At 33.7% G+C, this 19,126-nt stretch overlaps 1 protein-coding gene and 1 long non-coding RNA gene across 15 annotated transcripts in view; one reads left to right on the forward strand and one right to left on the reverse strand.

Moving 5' to 3' along the window:
- The window catches only part of LOC118747291 (homeobox protein prospero-like), a 619,759-nt gene that overhangs the window by 253,747 nt on the left and 346,886 nt on the right, over positions 1–19,126 (reverse strand). The gene's annotated exons all lie outside the window — the stretch shown is intronic.
- The window catches only part of LOC118747364, a 28,010-nt gene continuing 24,129 nt past the window's right edge, over positions 15,246–19,126 (forward strand). Inside the window, exon 1 of the long non-coding RNA XR_004993948.1 lies at positions 15,246–15,361. This is a non-coding gene — a long non-coding RNA (uncharacterized LOC118747364). The remainder of the gene's footprint in view (positions 15,362–19,126) is intronic.

Consider the following 19,126-nt stretch of genomic DNA (forward strand, 5'->3'; position numbering starts at 1 on the left):
CGCGATTTGAACTCGCGACCAACGATGCTGGAGTCGGAGGTCTTCTCACTGAGCTACTTTCGTATTGTACGAGTAGTGACCCTGTGGGGAAAATCTCTAGTTCTGAACTGGTGCGCTTCTAGCACATTTAGACCCAGTACTGGTTCGCGATAAATCTCTTTTGCATGCAAGCAACTGGCGAATTTAACATGGCGATGTCCTAGGAAGTGTCAGTTGCCCCCCGCTGCATCCCTTTTTCGATAGTTCCGAACTAGTCCTAAATTCTATAGTTCCGAACCAGTTCTAAAATCGACAGACGAAAGAAAAAAGTATCATGATTTTTCAATGTTTTTGGTTCTTCCGTGCGTGCGATTTTTAGTTTTTTTGGAAGAAAAAAATTTTCAATTTGAAATTAAATTTGTTTGAATGATTGTAAGTTTACATACCTTTAGCTGTAGCTGAGTTTGCAGAGGTGCTCGCTGTTATTTTTTAGGTTCCAGACTGTCCCAAGATGTTATAATGTTAACACAAATTTTAGTTTTGTATTACCAAGCTATGAAAAAGCATCTGCGAAGCACAGAATAGAAGCGTATTTGAACGAAAAAGCCACCGAATACATATCTATGTAAAGTAAACAAGCCCCCCGCTGCTTCCCTTATTCGATAGTTCCGAATGGTTCTAAATTCGACAAATAAGATCTAGTTCGTTCTGCATCCCTTTTTCTATAGTTCCGAACTATGTATTTCTAAATTCGTCATTTTAGATATAGATTTCTAGTGAAAAAAAACTAAGAAAAAATTAGTTTTTTAAAAGTACCAATTTTCGCCGATTTTGGACTGGTAGGGATCTAGTTCCTATCGGACTAGTTCCTTTTTGGCGATAAAGACCAAGTACGGAACTAGAAATTTGATTCACAAGCCCGCGGTTTCCTACAGGGGAGCATTTGCACATTTACACCGCAAGTTTCAAATGTCCCGCTCTGCATCCGTCTTGCACTAGTTCAGAGATAGTTCTGATATACATATGTATGTAGTTCGTAACTAGCGCTTTGTATGTCTCTAAACTTTACTGCAGGGTACCTACATAAGGAGTCACATACAACTGTATTTAGGTGTACTCCAGTGTTGCCCAAAATTGGAGTCCCGCGCGGGATGGACACAGTGTGGCTTTTCGCGGAACAGCGTTGCCACTTGAAAATATTTTTAGGTACCAAAACGCCTACCAAATAAGTTTCCAAACTACCAAAAAGTTTCCATCATTAAAACGAGATTTCTCGAGTTGGCGGGGTTTTTTGCTACACAAATTAGCAGTAAAAATTAAAACTACACACAATATTGTTTACGGTATTGGTTAATTATTCACACCAATCTTTAAGATTAAACAAAATAAATTAGGGCCTTTAAATAAAATAATTAAGTTATTGTAAAATATGTTAATATCTTTGAGATTGATTCAATTCATATCAAACAATTTTTTTTTTGTGTGTGAAAAAAACGAAAGCAGACATTTTATGCATTTCAATAAAAAAAATCCAAATTTGATTCAATTTGCATGCACTCACCCTTTTTTACCAATACATTCACACTTTGCAAATTGCCTATCACCAATTTTTCTTTCAACAGCTAATCGGTCATAGCTTTGCGAAGTGAGTTTTTGTTTGCAGAAAATTGTCTGCTTAATAACATATAGAAAAAAAATAAAGAAATCGTATACGTGTAAGCAAAGTGAAAGCAATGTTTTGAACGTGTAAACTTAAATTAAGCGAACAAATTTTAATGTTCAATTTGGTTGTATTTTCAAAACAACCAAGCTACCAACGGAGAATGAAGCTACCAATTGGACCAAAACGGCAACGCTGTGGAATGATGTGTCTTTAATTGACGTAACTACCACAATGTAGAGAACAAAGGTGGCGCCCATCTCGTACCGCTATTCCACTCTCAGTGAATTTGAAAGAATCGCTGTGTGTATGCGGTCACAATTGTGTAACTTGCTTAGGCTTTTTTCAAAATTTCTTCTTCTTACATTCTTGCTCGCGTTTTGACATTTATCTGTCGCAAATGCACCAGTGGAACGTCTTACAAAAATTATTCCCAAAAATCTATTTTGATGAGCGTATTCTTGTATTCTATCATTTTTGCTAGCTACACTCTTTTCTTAGTGTAACTATAACCGGCGTGCTATGCAATTTATTAATATATATAATATATATATTATAATTTATGCCTTATTTACCTCTTTTTATTAATTTTAAATTTTACAGAAACCTTCACAACCACAAAAACCTACATATATATGTCACAGTCGGGGGAACCATTTAGAGGAAGGTATCACCGATTGAGGGGGCGAGACTGAAAAAAGTCGTTCATTTGCTTTTTAAGGACCACCCTAATGTACATACATATGTAGATAAACGTATAAATAAATCTATTTAAAAAAAATGTATGGCTATATCCTACCCTCCCAGCAAACATTTGGAGTCATAAATGAATATTTAAGGAGTCCCATTTCGGAGCCTTTATGCTCATAATGATATCATTTAAGAGTCCGAAATGAAGGTGTTTCCCTTCCTGCGAAGGTCGACCTACATGAGCTTAAATTCATACATCAAATGAGCCTCAATATGAGTCATATTGGACTCTTATTGGCCTCATATACAGTTCATTTTGGACTCTTTTTGAAGCTCTTTAATGACTCTTATTGGCCTCATAAATGCCTACTTTCGGAGTCTTTTTTTATGCTGTTCTGTAAGTCTTATTGGCCATATTCTTCGACTCTTATTGAACTTACTTTAGAGCCATGTTTACAAGGAATTCATTTCAAATACTGTTGCATACATAGATATATTTGTATATTGCAGCATTCATGTAAAAGCAGCTGCTGCAGCTAAATTTTGTTTATTTTTTTCTTCCTAATTATTTTTCATATCTGTATAAACAACTTTAGATATAAATTTCGAGTCGTTATTGTTTTTATACTGGCACAAAGTGCTGGCTCATAACTTGGAACATATATGACTCCTAAAAGATTCATATAAGAGTAAAAAAATTTTTGTTTTTGAAACTCTTATTTTCTACCTATTTCCTACTCCTTTCGGACTCATATATTCTGAGCGCTCAAAATATGTTTGCGGGGCTCCCACCTTTAGTTCACACACTTTGAAATATTTTTGCTTCAAATTTGTATGAACTAAATAAAAGTGTGAAGTGTATGAACTAAAAGTGGGCAGGGTAATATACGTATAGCTGTCATATTCATTTCAACCCTACACCTTTATTATCTATATCGAACGATTCGTCTACGAATGCTACAAAAATTAGCAAAATCACTTTAGCCGATTTAAACGAAACCGAGCCGATTGCAATGTAGATACATTATGGTCTGCAGACGAATCGTTTGTGCAGGCTATCGTTCTAGATAGATAAGGAGGATATTAATTTCAATCCCAAGCAAGTAACACGGGCACTATTAAATGGTTCCTTTAACTACATAACTTTACATAATAAGCAGAGGTGTTTTTTCCCGATCGCAATTATTTTCGCTAATATGATCAGAGCATGATAAAAGCACGAATAGGCACGAAAAACCCCGTTGCTAATACTACATTTTTATACCCGAGCGCACTTGTGCACAAGGGTATTATAACTTTGTTCACATAACGGTTGTTTGTAACAGGCAATTCGAACCGAGATAGATATAAACAAATGTATACATAAATGATCAGAATGAAAAGAGAAATCGATTAAGCGGTGACTGTCTGTCCGTCCGTCCGTCTGTGCACACGATAACTCGACTAAAAATTGAAATATCTTAACGAAACTTGGTATGTGCACTTCTTTCGGGCGTAGGACAGATGGTATTGAAAATGGGCAAAATCGGGCAATAACCACGCCTACCTCCCATATAACGGTAATTTTCCGAAATACGAAAACTGCGATATTTTAGTAACTACTGAAGATTATTCACTCAAAATTGATATTTACAATGACCTTTGGACGAAAAATAAGAATATTGTACATTTTTGGAAAATGGGCGTAGCCACGCCCACTTATGGATACATGTGTATATCTTGGTAACCGCTGCACCAATTTCTTCCAAACTTGGCACAGTTGTTAGCCTTGCAACAGCATACCAAATGGAAATTTTTAAAATCGGACAATAACCGCGCCTACCTCCCATTAAACGGTAATTTGGAGAAATACGTATTCTTCGATAAATCAACAAATATTAAAGCTAATTTACTAAAAATGTATGCTTGCAACAATTCTTTGCCAAGAAATACGTTTATGACAAAATTTTTGAAAACGGGCGTAGCACCGCCCACTTATGATCACATATATATATCTCGGTAACCGTTCTACCAGTTTGTACCAAACTCGGTATAATTATTGTGCTTGCCACATAGAAGCAAAACGCTGAAAATTATTGGAATCAGATTCAAATTACGACCACTTTTCATATATCGGCAAATTTCAGAAATGCTTGAAACCTCAATATTTCGAAATTTAAGGACGCTTATTTACTCAAAATCGATACACCCCAGCTTACCATCTTTGGGAAAGATGAAAAACATACATTTAATACTTGCGCCGGGTATTTAATGTTCGGCTCCCCCCGAACTTATACTTTCTTACTTGTTTCGTTTAAATTTGAGCACGATCTGTTCACACCCAACCAAATAGCTCAGAAATGCCGAAAATACAGACAACAATCAACAAAATCTACTAAAGAAACTCGATTCTTGAGATCCAGTGCATCAATTATCAACAAGCTTTATGTGAAAAGCATGGTTTCGCCTCCATTGTGATATAATGGGCGTAGTCACAATAGTGATCACTAGGGCACGGAATCTCATGGAAATGCATGTTTTCATTGACAACCTTCGCATGGAAATGGTTAAGTTATCTTTACGAATCATGCAATTTCCTTTAAAATGGAACTCAATCATTAGTGCATATTTTTCAGTAAATGCATGATTAGCATATTTTGCAAAAACTACCTGATTTTCCATATTTCTTGCGCATATTTTAGTATATTTTACAACAAATGCATGTGGTTTTGCATATTTTTGCTTTTTCTGATATACTTACAACCATTAACAACAACTAGTCCAGCTGTTGTACATGATCACGCAGCTTAATACTACTAGAGTCGTTGACGAGCAAATTAACATTAAAATCACCACTATTGACATAACACTCATTCTCAATAAGAAACACAGACATCTCAGAAAAGAAACGGCCTAAGGGATAACATTTATGTGGATTGTACACACAGGAAATTAAAACTTTGGTTGAACCATGAGAAATCTCTGAAATCCAGTATTCAGTGTCCGAGTAAGCAGATTTAGCGAGGAGCTTAATATTGACAGATTTCCTACAATAAATTGCCACACCACCCCCTTTTTATTAATTCGATCATTCCGAACATCATTTAGTTGTTGATACAACAATAAAGTTCAGAGGCATTGTCGCTAAACCAAGTTTCGGAAACACACATGATGTCTATTGATGATTGCTCAAAAATATGCCTAACATAGTTACGGTGACCATATTAACCAGCATAAAATAAAGGAAATTTTTTCAAAATGATTTGGGAATACGCACATACAACTTGTATGATAAGAGTACCTTGCCCATATCGTAATTTAAATCAAATATTTACCAGTTAATTATAATATTTAATTGTATAAGTTCACCTGCTGTAGCGAAAAATGAAGCCAAATCCTTTTCAAGGACTTCGCCATCCTTTGCTACCAAAATGCGTTTACCATAATTCATTCTGCACGACGAAGCCAACACACAGTAATTCAAAATTGGAACTCAATGTTCATAATCCACTCCAGCCTTCATCTTTCATCCAATATTTGCTAAAAGCCAAAAAAAATATTTTTGGTGAACATGTTTTTATAACATTTTTTGTGTATTTTTTGTTTTGGGAGAACCATAAAATTGTTTTCAACTAGTTTTTGGTTATGTAACATTTATTAACTGGAACAGGAGAATACATTTTCTTCAAAATTGCTACTTTTTCTGCATTTTGCACTAAAATATTTAATATAATCAAATTAAAATTCAGAAATCAGGCTCAACTGGTCTCTTGTAAATATTGTAAGCTTTCATAAAAAAAAATAAAAATTATTCAAATTAAGTGAAAAATGAAGTGACTAAATGAAGCACTAAGCCAGTTTTGAACCACTGTGCAGCAGGGGGTATTGTTCTCTTTCAGTAGAACTGGCACACAACTTTTCTTGTGATTTATAGATTGTACAAAGATTACCGATTGAATAGAAACCCTTAAGTGGGGTGCGAAACAAACTGGCGAAAGTTTTCATTATATATAATAAGGGACATATTCATATTCTGCGTTTAAAAATTTAACTCTGAAAAATGCAAAGCCGATTTAAAGGACAGTTTAAGAAATAAAGGACAAAAGACGGCCTTTATTTTGAAAAAAATTATAAAGGACCGGGGGTTAAAATAAAGGACTGTCGTTTAAAATAAAGGACGGATGGTCACCGTAAACATAGTCCATCTTTTCAGAACATAGGCTGCGCGCGTTAAAATGGACTATGTTAAGACCAGTGTTGCCACAAAGATTTTTAATTTTTTACCAAACCTCTAAAAAAAATTACCAAACTCAGAAAAAAATTACCAAATTTTTATTAGCATAATATTCTAAACAAATTGAAAATTATTTTTCGACGTATGTAGATAATTATTTTGGCGACGACTGAACTACATCACGTGTGGGATTGTGACCAGCTTAGATATATTTATATTTTTCGAGCGAAAGATGAGTTCTTCCTCTTGTTTTATAACAAACTCATAAAAATTCATATCACCATCTACAGATCATTGAGATAACGAATATGAACAATTCACAGCTGTGGTTGTCTTTTCAATGTGTTCCGACTATAACAATTCACAGATATTTTTAAAACATAAAACAAAAAAGTCGCTCAGAGATTTATAAACATTTAAAAGGTGTTTAATAGTTCATTTCCACTGCAGTTTATGCCTATTGGAAATAGGCTGTAACATACAGTCTTTATATATAGTATTTTACATAACTAAAAACCACATCATGAAACCAGCAAATGTATCGTTAAAAGATAGTTAAAATTGACTTTTACAATTTTATAAATGGGTCACATTCGTATTTAATCGCAAAATTTTAATTAGTCCTGTGAAATTTTCTTTCACCAATGGTTCCGGCAGGTTAAAATGATCCAAAGCCCTGATTTGTGGGACTGTAGGGGCTGTGATCGAGCCGCCATATTAGGAAAAATTGGTGGTTGAGTTGTCAAGGCAAATTGTTACATTAAAGAGCCCTTTAAATTTTTGGATCTCTTAAGGGGTAGACACATACATATGTATGTATATAAGCAAATTGTGCAATTGTAAGAAGATTCAAAATCATAAATTTTTATAAGTAATATGTTAGTATTAAAAACTTAAAAGAAAATAAAATTAAAAAAAAATTACCAAACTCGTTCTAAAAAGAAAAAAATTACCAGTTTTGGTAAAAAATTACCAAAGCGGCAACGCTGGTTAAGACCGACAGATTGCTTACATAAAATATCTAACATGACCTTAAGATTTCCGTCAGCGCAAAATAATTTATTAACAGTCATGTTAAGTAAGTATTTTGCACTGAACTGAAAAAGAAGGAGCCAGAGAAGAGCAAATAAAGCTACAAATAATCACGGCAGGAATGTGAAATAGAAGCAAAGCACGAAAAAGAATAGGATACAGAAAAAGAGCGAAGAGAAAATAATACAAGCTTAACTCTAACATTATATCTAGACACGATTGAGAGAATACATAGGTTTCGCCGATCTCGGACCGCTATTCCTCTCTTAACGAATTTGACAGAATCGTTGTTTGCATGACGTCACACTGGTGTAACTTGTTTACGTTTTTCTTGCAACATTTTTTCTTCTTCCATTCTTGCTAACGTTTTGGCATTTCTCTCTCGCAATTGCACCAATGTGACGTCACACAAAAGTTATTCTCAAAAATCCTCTCTGATCGGCGCAATTTTGTATTATATCATTCTTGATATCTAGACAATATTAGCTTTTCGTGAAAAATCCTGTAAAACTGTCAAACAGCAAAATTACTCTCTGAAGTGAGAGTAAAAAGTGAGTAACAACAAAAAGTACGGGAACAAAAAAACCATTTTTCCTGTAAAAACGTCAACCAGTGATTGCTTGACACTTTTCATGATTTTACCAGAAGAAAAAGTTCGGGTAAAATCTAAGCTAAATAAAATTGTTGAATATAAATGAGAACTTAAATATACTAAAAAAAGTAAAAATAACCACTCACGCTCACCCATACTTGCGTATGTAACTTGTACGCCCAGTGGCACCATACCTTGCTCTGCAATCTTTACGTTAAAATCAAAACCCAACCCTACAAGACAGCTGAGTATCATATGAGTACTCATATTATCATTACTCCTAATCACAAAAGTGCTTATCAAAGTCCTCATTTTCGTTCAGGCCATGGGAAAAATTTGAGTACTTTCCCCTCAATGTTGTCATCAGAAAGTCCTCAGTACTAATAGTCAAACTACTCATTTATGCCGTACTACAAAAACAAAAGTGTAAATGTGTGAGAATTTTTGCCTAAAGTGCTCAGCAATGTCTTGTAGGGAACAGAATTCTACATACATACATATGCATGATTGAGAGAATACAATTCTATCATTCTTGATACATATGTATGTAATGCTGTGTGTTGGATAACCGCAATATTATTTAAAAATGATTCAATTTTGGCGTTTAAAATTTTTACACAGTATTTCTTATGCACACATGTACTCGTATATCTTGCTTTCTTCATGTACATATATTAGACTGTATCACCAAAAAAAATTGCGGTTTTTCCGCCGGGATTACAAAATTTATTATATTTTAAGAGGTCCACCAAAATATTTTGGAAAAATATTCAGATTAAAGCGAGCTGGACCGATTTGAAATTACCTCCAAAAATGGAATTTAAGAATAAAAATAGTTTCTTAAAGAACTTTTTGAAAAAAGTCCCCTCAGATGACAAAACAAATTAGGCTTAAAAAATCTGCATAAAAATATTTAAAAATCTTCTAAATGGAATCGTAATAATGAGATTTTTAATGCTGTTTTTTTTACTTTTTTCAAAGATTGATTTACGAAAAACTTAAATAGCTGGGCCAAAACTATTCTGATTTAGACTTATGGGATCTCGGTAGAAAAGTATTTTCCCATTAATTTTATTTATGTGCAAAAGGATTCATTCGTGTCCCAGTATTTCTTTTTTTTCAAATACCAACACATCTTAATTCAACTTTGAATGATGTTCGTTCATCCTGCCTTTCTCTTTCATCCTTTGAATGAGCTTATTAGCGAAGAAATAAAAAGGGTGAGATACCCCACAAGTCTAAATCGGAAGAATTTAGGTTCAGTTATTAAAGTTTTTCTTATACCAATCTTTGAAGAGTTAAAAAATAGCATCAAAAATCTCATTACTACCATTCCGTTAAATTTTATTTTATTTTTTAATATTTTTATGTAAATTTTTTAAGCTTAAACCGTTTTGTCATTTGACGGGATTTTTTCAAAAAACATCTTTAAGAAACTATTTTTATTCATAAAAAAAACTCCATTTTTGGAGGTATTTTCAAATCGGCCCAGCTCGCTTAAATCTTAATATTTTTCCGGAACATTTTGGTGGACGTCTTAAAATATAATAGATTTTATAATTCCAATGGAAAGACAGTACCGATTTTTTTTTTTTTTGGGGAGTGATGCAGTCTAATGTACATATATAACAATTTAAGATTGAGTTTCGAGTATGCCAATAAAATTGTAAAAATGGAATTCTACTATCTGAAATCATAATCATCTTATACTCAATGTAATTTTTTTCATTTGGTGAGACAAAAGTCGTGTTAAATTAGATTTAATTTCAACATTTTGAAGTAACTCAAATTATTGAATTAAAAAAAAAATCTTAAAATTTCGAAAATTGAAAAAGAGCTGCTACAGATATTCTGCTTGCTGCCATTTTTTTAATCTGTGGTGAACTCTTAAAACTTCACAGATATGTATGTTGTATTTGATGCCAAGGTCCTTTGCCTCTAATATGAACATTCTATTTGAAAACTTGCCAAAGATATTAAAAAACAAATATGATTTTTTCGTGTGACAATAAAGAATGAGTAGTTTCGGTACTTTAACGCCCGAATAAACGTTTTAAGGCAAACATTTTTCAAATACTTGATATATTTTTTATTTTACTTGTTTCCGGAACTCCATTAATTGAAATAAATGCAAGAAGAATGCTTTAGGGGTTTTTTCTGCCGAAAGAAGGGAGTGACACTAAAAAAACAACTCGTGAGAGTTGCTCATATACGAACTTTTGGCTGCAGCTTATATGGGGAAGTCGTATTGTACACCGACATCAAAAATCAACGGACTTTTTGAGCAACTCAAGACTTGCAATTTATGATACTAAAATTTAATGGGCTATAAAACCCGCGGGCTTTATTTCTTTGCGAAAGAACAATATCTGGCCCGGGATTTATTTCCCAAAGAAAAGGAAATAACACTCGCTTGCTTTATTTCATTAAAAAGGAAATAAAAGCCCGGGGGTATTATTTCCTCTGGCTTCATGTTACTGAAACATTCCAATTATAATTTTGTGTTAAGATCTGAAGGCATACATTAGCATAAAAAGGAAATGCATTTTAAACAAATTTCTCTATTTTTGCATACAGTGTCGTTCTGTGTTGAATTCCCTTCTGCAGTATACACATAAAATCGAACGGAAATTAAAGGTAAATTGTTATTGTTTTTAGCCTACAATTTGATGCGCATATCTGTTCTCAGCTTCTTAGGTTTTTTAGCGCTGATTTAACTGAGAGGCGAATAAAAATTTCAAAAACAACAAAAAAGAATAACATATATCAGCCGTGGTCGAGTGGTTTGTGTGAAATCAAGGCACACACCACCAATCGGAGAAGTTCGGCCAATCATTTTAAACTTCGCAGAGCACAGTACGCGTACTAGTCTAAATGGTAATACAAGTATTTTTGCCCAATTTGCCGTCGAATTGTTCGACAATCGACGAAAGTATTTGTTTAACTTTTTACTTTTGCATGTTCTTTTTTTGTTGAAACTTTGAATTATTTAATTTTCATACATACGTATGTTCATTAAATTAAAGATAGAGAGCTTGGCTACTAACTCTGAAAATACCATGTCTTGACCTTGACTTGATATTCACTTATAGTCATTTATAACTAAAGTCAAAGTGTTAAAAAATCGCGTTTTTTGCAATATTTGAGAAGCTTTAGCAAAGAAACAAAAGGCGATAGAATATTCTACTTAGGCTTAAATTAAAGCTACAACTCTAGACTATTATCTCTAAAAAGACCATCTCTGCACATTGACCTGGTAGTCACTTATAAACAATCATATCGCACACCGTCTTCAAAAGAGTCACAACTCAAAATTTGGCATTTTTGAGATTATGCGCTACAAATGTACACAGAGCTTCTATTTACCTTTCAGCAAAAGCTAGAGCAAAGTTTTGTTATAATTTGTTAAAAAAAACCTTAGGTAAAGTCGCCCTTGCCCATATGATTATCATGTGCTAAGAAATAGTTTTTCGCATTTTCTGACAAACGTAGTATTTTGAGTTGTGACTCTTTTGAAGACGGTGTGCGATATGTTAAACACTAAAAGAATACTGGAATATTGTGCCATTGAAAACAAAAAAAAATGTTCCAAAATCAGTTTTTGCTATTCAATAAATGACAATAAGTGACCATTAGATAAAAATGCCAGGATAGTATTTTCAGGGATTGTAGTCGAGAGTTCTAGCTTTAATTTAAGCCTAAGTGGAAGTTTCTATAACCTTTTGTCTCTTTTCAAGAGCTTCTCAAATATTGCAAATTGCGATTTTTGTCATTGTGACATCATCTCAAAATCTGGAGTTGATGGAAATTTTGTAATTACGGATTCTTAATCAGCACTAAAGAGTCTATCAAAAACAGCTTTAACATTTGCCGCACTAAAATTTCCATTTTTGTTTGCTGTGTAATATTTTTGCGGTAAGCTTTTTCTTTCAGGCGACAAACCACTAGAAATGGGCGTGGCAATTGTTGAACTAAAGTTAGAAAAACGCAGATTTTGACAGAATATCCCTTCGTTAACAACATTTGTTCCATAACTTTTTATTTCTGGATAGGTATTCTATCGGAATCCGCAATAAAATTTTAATTTTTCCAAAAACCTGATTTTTAACACCTTGCAAAATATACCTCATCAAAAGTTTTCGAAAACAAATAACAAAAAATTGTTGACTCTCACAAAATAAACCAACTCGTCGTGAAAAAAATATTTTAAAAATAATTATTGAACAATACCTATTCTTCTAAAACATCTGCATAGCCTTCACTCTGCAAATCAAACTTCATACTTCAACTGCTAATAGCTAACCCCCATCACAAGAGCACGAATGCTGGGAATCGAATACAGTTCTCACCGATGTATTGCTAGTGGTCTAACTTAAAATATAGAAAGAAAAAAATTAGAGAGTTGACACCTGCTTGAGGTAAATTGATAAGATAAAGTAAATACTTCAATATGTCTGTCAAAAGAAAGAGTTTTAAGAAGGTTTACAGGCGAAAGTTTTTTTGTGTAAGATTTCCACCTGTTTGAAAATTTCAATTCAATTCAACTTATAAGAAAAATTTAATATATAAATATGCGTACCAAACTGAAGAGGTTTAGGAAAGTTTACTGCCGAAAATATTTTTGAAGATGGTTGCCATCTGTTCGAAAAATTTTATTCCATTAAATTAATAAAATAACTGAAATATTACAATACGGGTACCAAACGACACAAAATTACTTAATTCACAAAGACCTAACCAACAATTTCTTTATTATTTTACAGGAGAAGCAAAAAACAGTATAAAAATAATATCAACAAGTAAGAAAGTATAAGTTCGGGGGGAGCCGAACATTAAATACCCCGCGCAAGTATTAAATGTATGTTTTTCATCTTTCCGAAAGATACCGCTACATGGTAAGCCGGGGTGTATCAATTTTGAGTAAATTAGCGTCCTTAAATTTCGAAATATTGCAGTTTCAAGCATTGCTGAAATTTACCGTTACCGTGTGGCAAGCACAATAAAAATACCGAGTTTGGTACAAATTGGTAGAACGGTTACGGATATACATATATGTGATCATAAGTGGGCGGTGCCACGCCCATTTTAAAAAATTTTACCATAAACGTATTTCTTGGTAAAGAATTGTTGGAAGCATCAATTTGAATAAATTAGCTCTGATATTTACTGATTGTCGAAGATTTTGTGTTTCTCTAAATTACCGTTATATGGGATGTGGGCGTAGTTATTGTCCGATTTTTCCTAATTTTCGGTCGTTTAGTATGTTGTACCATGGTCAACAACTGTGCCAAGTTTGGAAGAAATTGGTGCAGCGGTTACCAAGATATACATATGTAACCATAACTGGGCGTATATTATTATTTTTCGTCTGAAAATTATTCTAAATATCAATTTTGAGTGAATAATCTTTAGTAGTTACTAAAATATCGCAGTTTTCGTATATCTGTAAATTACCGTTATATGGGAAATGGGCGTGGTTACAGTCCGATTTCGCACATTTTCAATACCAACCTACCTTGGATTAATGGAAACCTACATACCAAATTTCGTTGAGATATCTCAATTTTTACTCGAGTTATCGGGTACACAGACGGACGGACAGACGGACGGACAGACAGACATGGCTTAATCGACTTCTCTATTCACTCTGAGCATTTATGTGTATATTTGTCTATATCTATCTGGAATCGATATCAAAATTGGTAAATTGATAAATATCGATAACAAAATCGATTAAAAAATGGATAGATATCGATAACAAAATCGATAAATATCGAAAACAAATCCGATAAATATCGATAACAAAATCGATAGATATCGATATCCGTTGCATCATTTCCGTTGCACCATTTCCGTGTGCAATTTCTGTTCAATTTGCTAATTCACTCCCAACCAACCAACCGCCGCTAAAGAAGCTTCACTTCAAAAATTTTGGAACATTGCTTATCAAAAACTATTCTTAAAATTCTGATTAAAAGACTGGAAATTTTTATGAAACTTTGACGAGTTTTTCTAATTTTTATATACCTAATGTTTAGAATTTGGATTTATGTGGTCTTTGTCATATATGTATGTAAGGAGCTATACTTTTATAAGACAACAATGAACATTAAACCAACAATAAAAAAATAATCAAAACTGGTCAAAATTTCGTGTTCCTATTATTTGGGCCATAAGTGTAGTATACGTATGTAGGATTATGTACTTTTGACGAAGTGTGCGATATTTATATTCCTTTTTGGTTTAAGGTCTTCATTCCACTTACAAATCAAACGTTAAACCCCATTTCACCCAATAAAATTTAGCAATGACTTTCCTAATTTATTATTTAGTCTTCTCCTATTGGTCGGCTTAGTCGAATCCAATTGGAAGGCACATAAGATACCTCGCCATTGTTGTCGTTACAAGACGGCCCGAAGCAGTTACGACAAAAAGCTAGCGAATAAGAAAATTGAAGGAAGTGCATAGATACATACATACGTATATAAGGAAGGCAAATGTAGCAAAATGTACTAAACCCACCACCGGAAAATATCTTTTTGCCTAACTATATAGTTCGGTCTAAGAAAACTCACACCAGTTACACGCTTTGCGCAGCCAGAGAGCATTTTCGCCGACTGCAACGCCTCTGCGACAGCAGCGACGCATACGCAGTGCGTCGACGTCATATATTCTTGCACGAAACAACTATTCCCCATAAGGTATGTATGTAAATAGTAAATGTCTTCGTATTAAAAAGCGATAATGAAACGAGAGAAACGTAAGTTCTTGAGAAGGAGCGGTGGCGAATAAAGGGCAAAATTAATTCTCTGTCGGCTCGTAAGACCCGTTTTGTATGTTACAGAGCTTCTTTACGACTCTCTTGATTTTGTGCTAACTCATTTTACCATCGGAATCTCATTGTTATGGCTGAGGAATTATTTTCTTTCGTTATGATACCCATACTCTGGCAAAGTGCTCCTTTCTACGTTGACGACGCTGTTAACGGCGATGTTTGTTAAGCTGAAAGAAATGCTAAGACTTTAATAAGTAAGACTTCGGTTTTGCAATATAGCGCTCAGTTAATGTTGACATTTCTAATGGAGTGGTCCATCTTGCGGTTAGTTTGAAGGAACGGAATTTGGATTTTAAGTTTTCCATATAGTGAGCGATCGGCTGTTCACGTGATTGAAAGAGCTAAATGACGCTGAAAAATGTACGCGTGGGAGTTTTTCAAAGATTGACCAATCTGATTGGTGGTTTGGGGGCGTTTTTAATGAGGAAAGGGTGTAAAGAATTGTTTCCCTTTGGCATATGTTGTTTTTTTTGCAGTTAATAACTTATTTTGTGGAGTGTCTTTACTAGTACGAATAATTATTTACTTTAAAAGATGCACGTATGTATAATAGATACGACAGAAGTTATCACAGCCCAACTTAATATAAACAAACGGCGCCTTTTCACGCCGTCTAAAAGGAAGGTATATAACATGCGTTCGCGGGCAAATGCGTTACGCCGTCAATCTCAAATACTTGTATTTTTATGACAGCTGTTATAGACGACGCCGCTCGACTGTTTAAGCGCAGTTCCCGTGAAAGTGATTACATTTGTGGAAGGTGTGTAAAAGCAAATTGTTTTACGAGGCACCTGCGTTCGCAAACTGTCACGCAGAAAAAAAAATTGGTCCCATACAAGTTGTACCTATGAGCATAATAAAATTTTTACAGTTTATTGCCGGCGTGCTTGCGTATTAGCTTTTACTGTCAATAAGTGTATCTCTGGTTTGTATTTCGAAGTATACTAGTTTTTTTTACATTTTCGGGCTTGTTTCGGGACAATTTGCGCAAGTACGAAATGCCTGCCCAAAACCACGGGAACGCAAAAAAATTTTACACAAAAATTGTTTTTTTTTTTTTTGAATATTTAATCATATTTCAGGGGTGCATACACATTACTTTCAAATGCATTTCTTATGCAACTTTTTCTTCTCATTAAGAAGTTAGCGATACAAAAAGAAAATATTAGTTAATACCAAATTCCCCAAATCCCACCCTTGGCTGAAATTCCCCTTAAATTGGAGAATTGGTTTCCCTGGTTGCGCAAACCTATGATTCAATAATACAAGGTTTGATAATTATTGACTGCCGCGGTTTGACACTCCCTTACCAAAAGGTTGCATTTACGAAGGACAGAGAAAGGAGAGGAATGCAATCTCTTGTTGTGAAAATGGTAGTAGAAAAGTACGCAATGTAGACAATTAGTAGTTTTGTAAATTCTAGTGTATTTGCAGGAAATCTGGCATTTTAAACGAAACATTGAACGAAATATTAATATATATACGTGAATTACGTAATTTATGTGATATTTAGCTGTACAAAAACTGCAAAAGGACTCAAAATTAAAATAAAACTACTATGAGATTTATGTAAACATCCAATTTAAAAACAATTTATGTTTTCATCAGTTAAATGTGCATCATATGCATATACAAATAAACATATTGCACAAAAGCTTATACTTCTATTTCACAGCAAAGCTACATTTTTTCCAAGTAAATTTGCAAAGAAGCAACACCGTGCCACTGCTAAGGGAGCGGTGCGAGAGAGACAACTGTCAGTTTATCGAACTTTGTATTATTGAATCATGGCGCAAACATTTTAGTAAATGAGCGATATGTGCATACATACATACATATGTACATATATACACATACCCATAAATTCCAAAATATATCCATCAGTGGCAATATAGGATACAAATTTTGGCAATTTTAATTTAAATATGAATATAAACATACATATACCTCTATGTAGAAATCAGTTTCGTGAATTACTCGTCCAGCTCTACGACCTGTACTAGGTCACTTAGAAAGTTCGTGCAACTTTTTTATTTTGTAACACCGTGATATTAATCTTCAACCAAATGCCGTATCTATCAATATATGTACATATTTTAATTCAACAAAATAGTACAACAAAGTCTCTCTTCATATACAATTTAAGAGTACCGTTAATTTCTTTATGATCCAATGACCGTATCTAAACCAAATTAGTATGGGACCACATTTAAAAAAATAATTACAGGAATCGGTTAACGCGGTTAAAGGTCCAAAGTTATTTGGTAACATACATAAAAAAATATACCGACGAATTGATAATCTCCTCCTTTTTAAAGTCGGTTAATAATGGGGAATTTTCTGGTAATACACGTTTGAAGAACGCGTGCGATCGTACATAATATATATGTATGTATATATATGTATGTACAAACATTCAAAAGTATGTATGTAGGTATTTGATGTATTTTTTTATGTATGCATGAAAAGGCCTGTCCCTGCATGGAAAATCGCAACTAGTAGACGAAATTTATAGTATAGCCAAAAACGTACTAGCGAAATGTAGGTTTGTATAGTAACCAATAGTCAGTACTAATTTGTACTGGAACCTGCAAATTTTTACTGGAAAAGTGTATGATAACCCAAAAAATTAGTAAGAGAGCACTGAATCGAGAGCGTAACAACACGGGAGAGCTGCAAATTCTTGCTAGTGAAATGATAATCTTAAATTTTTACATAAGAATTGAAAGAAAATGTATTCTTGTGTTATATTTATTTAAATAATGTGATTACACACTTGCAAGCTTTAAACACAGAGCTCGCTCGTAAAGCCATCAAAGTACTCTTGCTCTGAGGAGTTATATTTTTTAAGAGCTTTCCGAGCGCTAGCGTTAATTACATTCCCTTTACCATAAGCTCCTCACAAGTTCGGCTCACTCATGGATTTGGATGTAGCGTATTTGTAAAATACTTTATTTGTGTTGATGGCATCATTTTAATTTTTACTCTCCGAAAACAAAACTTGAAACAACAAAACCGCAAAGATTTTTAAGCCAAACTTTAAATTGAGAAACTGACAACAGACAAAAGGCCAATTCTAGAAGAATCGATGGCAAACAACCAAGCAAGCAAGAAGCACAAAAAGTGTTCCACAGTCTCATCATCTTCAAGGCAGGATGGGCAAATGAAGTTGTCGTGTACACCTATCATAGTTAGGTGTTTGTGCCACGGGAAGTGACCAGTCAGCAGTCCAACAAGTTATCTGCAGTACCGTTTCTCAGTGAGAGCAAAAATTTAGATACAGTCATTTTCAGATATAAGAGCAAAGCCAAATGCGTGAAATTCAGACACTTTATCCCGGAAAGTCATTTATAAAAATCCCGGTTAATATTTAGATCGTTTGGGGCTTATACGAAAACCCCGCTTAATGAGACTTTTGGGGCTTATCTAAAATCCTCCTAATGAAGCAACCGCTCTTATAAAAATAAAGATGCATACACAACTACTTGTATTATTATAACAAATTAGGCATATATTTGTAATGTTTTGAAAATACATACATGTATGTACAAAAGACTGCATAACTCCCCATACAAAAAATAGGTACTGTGTTTCCTTTGGAATTATAAAACCTATTATATTTTAAGACTTTCGCCAAAATATTTCGGAAAAATATTAAGATTTACGTGAGCTGGACCGATTTGAAAATACCTCCAAAAATAGAGTTTTTTATGAATAAAAATACTTAGTTTCTTAAAGGTTTGTTGAAAAAATTATTGAATATAATTCGTTTGTTTTGTTATCCGGATATGCGGGTTAATATTCGTTCATTTGGTTATATTCCAAACAGTATTTGAATGAATTTTTATTCAGATATTCGAATATTCAGATCATCAATATAGTCAAAAAACTCAGATAGAACTCCCAGCTCTGACGAAAGTAAAATAATATCACTAAAACAATAGGATCAAATAACTTTTATATCTTCCATACATATGTATCGACCCAGCCTAATGTATTGTATAGTCGTACACACAAGGGCTTAGCCAAGTGGGGGCTGGGCAGTTCCCCCCTAAAGCATACAATACGAAGATGAATTACATGAAATTAATAATAAACTAAAAATGTATGTGCACTCGAGTTCGT

The sequence above is a fragment of the Rhagoletis pomonella genome, unplaced genomic scaffold (genome assembly GCF_013731165.1).
Source record: "Rhagoletis pomonella isolate Grant_MI unplaced genomic scaffold, Rhpom_1.0 Rhpom_scaffold_00001, whole genome shotgun sequence".
In the NCBI taxonomy this organism is placed as follows: Eukaryota; Metazoa; Arthropoda; class Insecta; order Diptera; family Tephritidae; genus Rhagoletis; species Rhagoletis pomonella.